Consider the following 10,761-nt stretch of genomic DNA (forward strand, 5'->3'; position numbering starts at 1 on the left):
TCAGCCTCTAATCTAAAGGGCACTGGCATTTTACATAGTATGTTATATATTATCTATTTTCAGATTTATTGAGATTATGCTATTTAAATTGTCATTTCCTTTATTCACATGGTTTAAAATATTGTGATATGCTTTAGTAGTCTTTGGTTCTTAATTAAAAGTATTCCTGTTTCATTTATTTTCTGAGATTTTCACAGTACGTCATAGAGACTAGAATATTTAGGTAGTGATGGTGATAATCTGTGGTGTAAGAGACCTTAGAGAACTGGGTACTGTGTCACTTCTAAATCTTCTAGGGCTGAATATGATTCCTGCATCTCCCAAGTGGGGAGAAAATGTAGTGGACATAATCAGGCTATCTACCCTAAGAGCATTTTAGTGTTTAATGGCCCTTTATAAACAGGTTTTGTCAATAAAGGAAAAAAACGCAGCAACAGATTCTCTTGATTCACTGATAAAAACAGAACAATGTACAGATTATACTGGTTTCTAAATTTTTGATATGGACATCCCTCAAGCAGATGCGGCAAATAGTATCTCCTTGTCATTTGTTTTCTTCCCTAATAGGTTTATATTATACTGAAATTGTCATTTATTTTACCAACAACTATTGTTTCTGTTACCCTGGGTACAAGTGAAGAAGGTGTGCACAAAAGAACTTAGGGAGGTATATCCTGTACATTTTTTAAGGAAGAACTGTGTCTCTCTCTTTCCCTCCTTTTTCCGTTTTGCATTTTGGCAATAGCCCTATTCTAACAAACACCTGCCTGGTAAGTTTTGTGGCTCTCTTTCCCATCTCGGTGCAACATTAGTGAAACTCTGTGGATACTGGGTCAGCCATGATTTTTCCGCTGCTTATGGGACAGTTCTTGATATGGAGACTAATCCCATAATTAGAGCTAATTACAGTAAATTAGTGTGTGATCTTCCCTAAGAATGTGGTTGCTTTTAAGATAGCAATTCGGGAATCACAGGGAAGATGTGACTACCTAAAATGCACCCTTTCATCCTGTTTCAATTTTGGAATCCTTAAACAAGGCAACCCCTTTCATCATATAATATTAAAGAGTTTTAAAATTGAAATACCTCTGATAACATACTCTTCCTAAATGTATACTAATATAAGGATGTAAAATCATAGAAAGGCAAGGAGAGCCAAGTAGCATTGATTTTTGTATTATGAAAGGAGAGAGGGTGAAGGAATAAAAAGGAAATTGAAGTCAACTTAGATCTTCAAAATTTTAAAAATACAACATGCATAGATTAATTATTTTTGCTCTGCTTTGAGTGTAGGGCAACTGGCTGATATTCTGCAATTATTAAATAACCTTCCAGTATAATGATGAATTCCCTTTAGGCTTCCTTTCTTTTGGTCAAACCTTTAGAGCAACTTAACAGCCAGTTGAAAACATTGGTTTGAAATCATACTGTGTTCTATCGGCAGCTAATCAGTTACTCACTCACTGACTTATATAAAGTGTTCAGATGGAAAGCTGCTGTAATTAGGTTTTGATTTAATTACCAATGGCTGATCACAGACAATCAAGGAGAGAAATGTCTTTGAATTATGAAAGAATATTTTTAAATGGGTAGAAGACCTATCTTCCCAATATTTACGATACAGCATTGTGATAAATGGTTTTTTTCCTCTCCTTTTTATAATTGTCTTCCTTCCATCCCACCTCCTTCCCTCTCCTTTTCGATCAATCTCTTACCTCTTCTGATTTTTCTTCAGAAAATATCATCACACTCTGCTTTAATTTCCTTTCTCTAAAGCTATAGGGAAGGACCAAATGGCAACTCAAAACACCTGAAAAGTTGTTTCCATTGTGGTTTGCTGAGGTTCTGTTTTCTTCCTGACAGTAACATGCAAAGAGTGAGTATTGAAATAATCCAGGCAGCAGACATTGATCTGAAATTTTGATGGTTAATTAGTGGATCAGGTATCCACAAGAAGTGTGTGATTATTATGATTTGTGAAAAGTAAGTCCCTTGCTGTGCTCCTTACTTACTATTTAAACTCTAAAACGTGGCTGTAATGAGTCCAACGTGTAGCCAACAGCACATCCCATAATGAACGGGAATCAGATGCAATTCTTCTTGATGCTTCACAGAGTTGTGCTGAGAGCATATGTTTAGACAGTGATGCCCTGCTGAGTGCTTTTTGTTTGGAGAATCAGAGCTTCCATTACTAAAAGATTTCAGACTCATTTTGTATTTACACTGCAGACAACAATCAGGGCTATTGTCATTAAGGTGATCTGCAAGTTCAAAGTGGTATAGCATCCAGGCCAGAGAGTTACGGGTACAGCTCTCAGGTTTCCTTCTAACATGGGTTCCTTGGAAACTTTAGATATTTAGACTAGAGGAATGGCATGGTATTCATCTGTTACATGATGAATTTATTTCTATACGATATAGGGGAGAAAGACATCTGAGACTTTCCTTTTCCTTTCTTAAACCATTTTTCTACTTCATGCCCGTAAATAACAGAATACTTCATCCACCCCATGATATTATAATACTAAATGTTCATATCTTAAAACAAAAGGTATTTTCTCAAAGAATGGCCTACTGAGAACCTAGGGAGAAATTTCTTTTCATCTGAAATTTAGGAAACTCGTGACCAGTTCCATAAAGTAAATGAAATGTGTTTGGAGGATGAAAATTGGCACTTTCCTCTTCCCCACCTAAATCATAATTGAATGGTCTTAGAATTGGGAAATATCTTATTTCACTATTTGTCTACTAAAATACTATTAAAACACTATTTGTCTTTTTAGAATATGAGATGTTTTGTGCCCAATAAATTTGCAAATTAAGACAAAGAAAACAAATGAGATCCTGTATCAAGGAAAGCTTTACAAAAATAGTTTCAATTTTAATAAAAACAAAATTTCTTATTTTGACTTTTCTTTTTAACTTCTTCCAGGAACTGTAACATTTGGGTCACTGGTGATACAGCTATGTGTAAAATAACCTAGAAACATGTGAATCATGATTTAGATTTTCACAAAGTGAATGTTCATAGTAGGTAAAATTGGACTTTGAACCACAGAGAAGAAAGATCAACTCCCAGAAAGGAAAAGTAAGAGAGAGAAGCAATGAAAGTTCCTGGTTTGGCTAAAAGTATCAAGGGTGAGAGATGGAAGATACAAGAGCGATCTGAGATGTATCCTATGACACTATTCTAAATAGGCGATAGTCATTTCACTGTACTCACAGAAATCAGTATGTCACGGTTTTCCATCTGCTTCTGCTTACTGTCATTTCTGTGTTACCTTGTTTTGTAAATGCAAAATCAGACACAGTCATCTGGGGAGGCAGTGTAGAGAAAAAGGACTACATTGACTTGAGTTAAAACATATCAAGGAGAACCTGGAAATACAGCCAGTCTAATCAGTTAAGCACTGCTCATAATTTTTAGCATTTTGTTATTTTCAGTCTCCTCTATTGCATTTCCTCCCATCATTACATAACTATATGTAGTTACATGTAGTTGTTACATATGTAACACTTATATGAGTATATGTTATGGTCATAAATATGTATTTAATAGCCTATTGCTGAGAGTATTTTACCTTTCCATTTTAGAGTATTTTCAACACCAATACTATTATTTTTTTTAATGTAAAGTGGTAGGATACTGCAGATATTTAACAGAGAATGTTTTCCAATATAAAAGTAAATTAGGCTACTAGATACCAGATCAAATTTGTGTCTTACAGTATGATTTTTAAGTGTGGATACATCCTATTAAAGGTCTTAACAATAAATTACACAGGTTTTGGTAGATAAAAGCCTAAAACAAAGATTTTAAATTTTAAATGTAATTTTGTGCCTGCATATTAGTGTGTATTAACAGAAAGATGAAGTATAGAAAAAATATAAGAGAAAATGCAAATGGGTAAAAAGGGAGATAACTCAGTTTATAAGTCCTATAACTGGAAGAAGAGAAACAATCATTTCTTGAACTGAAAAATAGTTTCAGTTCAAAGTATGGCAAAAGTTATGTACTTATGGTCTCTAACATGGATCAATTTTTTACTTGCATGAATAATTTGAATGATCTGCTTGAGGGACAGGTTGACTAATATAAAAAATGTTCTGAAATTTAATTTTAGAAAATTTAGTAAGCTCTCTGAAGTTGTTAATGGAGCATGACAATATAAGGCTGAGAATCTGAATACATGTACCAGGCCTGCTCATGTAATTTCCAACTCATTGATTCCTAGGAAACAGACAGAGGTATAGGAATTTTCTGAGTATTTTATAATGGAAAATTTTAATTAAAATCTGACAATCTCTTTTGGGAAAATTCAATACATTTAAAGTGTAAATCAATAGCATATGTCTAGAAATGCTTTAAGTTATAAATACTGAGTTTCTATAACTAAACAATTTCTGTGAATATAAACTTTTACATCATTCAAAAGGTTTATTATTTTTTTTCTACTGGAGTTAAAACATCTGTGCAAATATGTTAGGGCAATTAGCAAAATTGATACTGGTTCAGTTATTTTGAAATTCACAAGTATGTGTTACTTAAAAATCAACTTACAAGGGCACCTGGGTGGCTCAGTTGGTTGAGCATCTGGCTTCGGCTCAGGTCATGATCTTATGGTTCATGGGTTCAAACCCTGCATCAGGCTCTGTGCCGACAGCTAGCTCAAAGCCTGGAGTCTGCTTCCGATTCTGTGTCTCCCTCTCTCTCTGACCCACCCCTGCTCATGCTGTCTCTTTCTCTCTCAAAAATAAAATAAAACATTAAAAACATTTTTTTAAATCGACTTACAGTTTATACCTAGAGCCTGACTAGTTACCTTGAACAATCCTTCATATTACAAAGATAGAGATATTTGATCTTGTCCAATGAAAAGCATAAAGATACATTAAATACCATATTATACAGTAAATGTTCAGATTTACCATTTTAATAGTTTTTGATGGTATCTAAAGGCCACAGGATTTATGGAGTTTTAGGCCAAGATATTTTAATAGGATTTAAGATGAGAAATCTATGTTATTTGAACACACAGTTTGACAGCAAAAACTGTAATATAATCCACACATCTGACTTTATTTTATGTCAAATACACTGAACCTGATTAATCTCTCCCACAATCATGGACTGATAGGCTGGAGGATACATGATATGCAACTCCTTTCTCCACTTATCAAGGTCATAGTCATTCTTAAAGACTAATCCTACAAACCACATTTTCTGGAAGCTTTAATGTCACAGAGTTTATTAACCCATTTTCTGTGCTCATACAGCATTCTGCCCCTCTCTAGTAGTTAACACTTGCACAATAATTTTTTATTTCATTATCTCTCTCCTCAGTAGACCGTTAATCTCCTAGAAAGAGTATCAAGCACTCAAATTTGGCATGTGTAGGAAAGAATGATCAAATGGAGCATATAGATCATGAGCAGATATTAGTAGAATCACTCATTCAGTCCTCTGAGGAATGTCACCTTAAAATTGAGAATCACAGAAAGTGCTTTCTTATCTTGTTATTGCCCCAGGGACAATGATTATGATGCTTGTCATACAAACCCAAAGCATGCTCTCTTGAATCACCACCAACTTTAAATCCATATAGACTGGTCCTGATTCTTTATTGTTTGGAGGTAGTGTTCTGATGTACATCTTCCAAATTCACTTGAATGTTTTTTGTTTATGTACAAAAATACGTATTCTTCAGCCTTCCCTCACCCAGGACTGTCATCAAGGTCCATGATCAACAGGACTGTGAAGGTTTTGACTCTTGGAGAATACTTGTCCATAGAACAATATTGCTAGCTGCTCTGACTTTCTTTTCCCTTTTCTGTGAAATCGATTCAGTAATTTCTGGTAAAGAAACTATCAGAAAGAACCTAGTGTATGCACTGCATACTAAACTAGAAAGAGAAGAGACTGACTTTTATTTTTGTTGATTTTTTCCTTTGCTGTGCAAAAGCTTTTTATCTTGATGAGGTCTCAGTAGTTCATTTTTGCTTTCATTTCCCTGTCTTTGGAGACCTGTCAAGTAAGAAGTTGCTTAGGCTGAGGCCAAAGAGGCTGTTGCCTATTTTCTTTTCTAGAATTGTGGTGGTTTTCTGTCTGACATTTAGGTCTTTAATCCATTTTGAACTTATTTTTGTGTATAGTGTAAGTAGGTGGTCTAGGTTTATTCATCTCCATGTCGCTGTCCTGTTTTCCCAGCACCATTTGCTGAAGAGACCGTCTTTTTTCCATTGGATATTCTTTCCAGCTTGGTCGAAGGGTAGTTGGCCATACACTTGTGGGTACGTTTCTGGGTTCTCTATTCTGTTCCATTGATCTATGTGTTTCTTTTTGTGCCAGTGCCATACTGTTTTGCTAATTACAGCTTAGTAACCCAGCTTAAAGTTGGGAATTGTGAGGCCTCCAGCTTTGGTGTTCTTCAGGATTGCTTTGGCTATTTGGGGCTTTTTCTGCTTCCATACAAATTTTAGGACTGTTTCTTCTAGCTCTGTGAAGAACGCTCGTGTTATTTTCATAAGAATTGCACTGAATGAGTAGATTGCTTTGGATTGTATAGACATTTTAACAATTTTGCTCTTCTAATCCATGTATATTTTTCCAATTCTTTGTGTCTTCTTCAATTTCTTTCATTGACTTTCTATAGTTTTCCATGTATAGATCTTTTAGCTTATTGGTTAGGTTTATTCCTAGGTACCTTATGATTCCTTGATTTATTTTTTGGATGATTCATTATTGGCATGTATAAATGCAACAGATTTTTGTATGTTAACTTTATATCCTGTGACATTGCTGAATTCATGGATGAATTCTAACAGTCTTTTTTTTGGTTGAGTATTTCAGTTTTTCATGTAGGGTATTACATCATCTGTGAAGAGTGAAAGTTTGACTTCTTCTTTGATAAACTGTATGCCTTTCTTTTTATTGTCTGATTGCTGAAGCAAGGACTTCCATTACTATATTGAACAACAGTAGTGACAATGGACATTCCTGTAGTGTTCCTGACCTTAAAGGGAAAGCCCTCAGTTTTTCCCATTGAGGATGATATTAGCTGTGGGCTTGTCATATATGGCTTTTATGTTGTTGGTGTATATCCCTTCTATCCCTACTTTCTTGAGGGTTTTTATCAAGAAAGAATGTTGGGTTTTGTCAAATGCTTTTTCTACATCTATTGAAATGTTCATATAATACCAATAGAATGGGAGAAGATATTTCCAAATGACATTTTGCATAAAGGGCTAATATCCAAAATCTACCAGGAACTTATCAGACTCAAAACCCAAAAAACCCCACAAAGAAACCAGGGAAGAAATGGGCAAAAAACATGAATAGACATTTCTCCAAAGAAGACATCCAAATAGCCAACTGACACATGAAAAAATGCTCTATATCACTCATCATTAGGGAAATTCAAATCAAAACTACAATGAGATACTACCTCACACATGTCAGAATGGCTAACATTAGCAACTGAGGCAACAACAGATATTGGTGAGGATGCAGAGAAAGGGGATCACTTTGGTACTGCTAGTGGGAATGCAAACAGGTGCAGCCACTGTGAAAAACAGTATGGAGTTTCCTCAAAAAATTAAAAATAGAACTACCCTACAACCTAGCAATTGCACCATTAATATTTATCCAAGGGTTACAGGTTTGCTCTTTCCAAGGGGTACATGCATCCCAATGTTTATAGCAGCACTATCAACAATAGCCAAGTATGGAAAGAGTCCAAATATCCACCAGTGGATGAATGGACAAAGAAGATGTGGTATACAAATACAATGGAGTATGACTCGGCAATCAACAAGAATGAAATCTTACCATTTGTAACTATGTGGACGGAACTAGAGGGTATTGTGCTAAGTGAAATTAGTCAGAGAAAGACAAATATCATATGACTTCACTCATATGAGGACTTTAAGACATGGAACAGATGACATAAGAGAAGCAAAAATAATATAAAGACAGGGAGAAGGATAAAACATAAGAAACTCTTAAATATGGAGAACAGAGGGTTATTGGAGGTGTTGTCCGAGGGGGGATGGGTTAAATGGGTAAGGGGAATTAAGGAGTCTACTCCTGAAATCATTGTTGCACTAATGCTAAGTAACTTGGATTTAAATTTTAAAAATATATTAAAAGAGAAAAAATAATTCTTCAACAACAAAAAAATAAAATAAAAAAATAAAAGTCTTCTTCACAGTGAAGGACTAAAGACAACCAACTCTTAAATTCAGAGAACAAACAGGGTTGCTGGAGTGGTGGGGGGGGGGGATGGGCTAAAAGTGTGATGGGCATTAAGGAGTGCACATGGAATAAGCACTGTGTGCTGTTTATAAGTCATGAATCACTGGTTTCTATTCCTGAAACCAACACTACACTGTATGTTAACTAAATTGAATATAAATAAATAAACCTAAAAATAAAATAAAAATGGGAAAGACCAGGAGTGCCTGGCTGGCTCACTCGGAGGAGCATCTAACTCTTGATTTTAGGGTCATGGGTGTGAGCCTCATGTTGGGTGTAGAGATTAAATAAACTAAAAAAAATAAGACCAAATAATGGAAACAACATAAGTGCCTATCAACTGGTGATAAATAAAATGTGGTGTATCTATGCAATAGATTATTATTCAGTAATACAAAGGAACAGACTATTGATATACACAACGTGATGAATGTTGGAAACATTTTCTAAGTGAAAGAAGCCAGTAACAAAGGACCATATATCGTATGGTTCAATTGTTAGGAAATGTCTACAAAAGGCAAATATATAGAAACAGATTAGTGGTTAGTAAGGACAAAGGGCAGGAACAGAGAGTGAACCCCAGTGGGCAAAAGTGATCTATATGGGTGATGGAAATGTTCTAAAATTGGATTGTGATGAAGGCTACACAATTCTGTCAATTTCCTAAACTTATTGAATTGTACACCTAAAATGATTTAATTTTGTGGTGTATAAATTATATCTCAATAAATCTGTTTTATAAAATATGGAAGAAACATAGATGAGAAATTTGACCCATAGAAATTATGACTTACCCACAAACACTCTCTCCCCAGTCAGTCCTATTCAGAACAATCAGTTTTACACCAAATAATGAAATGTACATTTGTAAAACTTGAAGAGACTAGATTTGTTTCTCGTTTTTAGGTTATGTATTGTTGTGTAACAAATCACTTTACTATTTAGTTACTTAGAACAACTATGTTTTAGTGTTTCTCATGATTCTATGGGTTGGTTGGGCAGTTTGTCTTTTGGTTTCTCCTGGGTTCACACATGTGAACATGTCTGGCAGTTAGCACTGCCTGCTGGGTGGCACACCTCCTGTCTACTCCATGTGGCCTGTCAGTTTCCTGTAGGACTGACTGTCTTCCTTATATAGAGGAAGATAGTGTTCCAAGAAGACAAAAGTAGAAGCCACAAAGCCTAGTTTCTAAAACTCACATTGTTACTTTTACCACATCCTGAGAAGCTATTTAAGCAGCCATGTTTTCAATCTACTACAGCATTCTATTACATATACACTGTTTCCAGTATCCAACATCACCTTCATTCTGTCAAGGTCAGCTACTATTCATGGAGAGAGATTAAAATCATATTATCTGTGGTGGTTGTGCTCTCTAGTGTTTCCTCTGTTGACTCGCATGCATAATTTGTCACGGCCAAGTCACAATCTACTAGTTTTATAATTCTGGTTATTCTATCTCACTTTGAAAAATAAGGCTAGGTGAAAAAAATTTTTTTCATTTTTCTTAAGTGAATACTCTAAATGAGGTAAACAATATATTTCTAAACATTGTCTCATATGATTGTGCAGAAAAAATTCCAGAATAAAAAGCACTTGGATTTTTCTGTTTTCTCATGATTTCCTTAAAGGACCAAAGATAAGGAAAGTAGTATTTATTATTGTAGGACCATTATTGTAAAGACCCTCCGGTGGATTGCCGCTTCCTCTTTCCAAGGTTCATGAACATACCACCAATCCTCTTATCCTTATCCCCAGTACACAAGCCAGGCCAAGCAGGAAGTTCACTAAAGCAGAGGATTTTTAGGAGCACTATGGACATGGTAGCTAGTATTGTGTTTTGGGAGAACAAATTTTCAGAAGGTAAGTAGCAGAGAGAAGACGCATCCAAAAGAACCAATGGATGGGATTGTTGCCACCAAGCAGAAGACACAGCTGGGTGCTTGATGCTCTCCATACTGCTGACAGGCAAAAGCACATTGTAGGGCTCCCACTGGCATGGAGCACAATGGAAGAACTGAAAGCCTGCAAGTTGGGGGAATATACAATAATGGAGTGACTAAAAACTTGTTTCATTTGAACATTGTGGAAGTTTGAGTCTACATGGAGTAGTCCTTAAAAGGCAAGGAAAAGATAAATTACCAACACGGAGCAGCCTGCACTCCCACTAAGTGATTGTCCACTGGGCTAGTGGACAGTCTGAAAGAAATCAGGCTTGAGGTCATCTTAAAATTACCCTACTCAAAAACAGAACTTTTTAGGGTCAGGGAACATCTATAGTAGGAAGCTGTGAAAGCACTATAAAAAGCATGAGAGGGGTTGGAAGAGGTTAATAAGAGTATATTTCATAGAATAAGACACTCAGGACATTGATGGGCCCACAAGTATGGCTTACAAGAGAACCTGCACTGGAGCACCCATCAGAAAGGGATTATCTGCACCGTAAGACAACAGCACCGGCATTCCCAACTGTCCACTGGACACTGACCCTCATTTCTCTATTTAA

The sequence above is a fragment of the Suricata suricatta genome, chromosome 6, assembly GCF_006229205.1.
Source record: "Suricata suricatta isolate VVHF042 chromosome 6, meerkat_22Aug2017_6uvM2_HiC, whole genome shotgun sequence".
Classification (NCBI taxonomy): Eukaryota; Metazoa; Chordata; class Mammalia; order Carnivora; family Herpestidae; genus Suricata; species Suricata suricatta.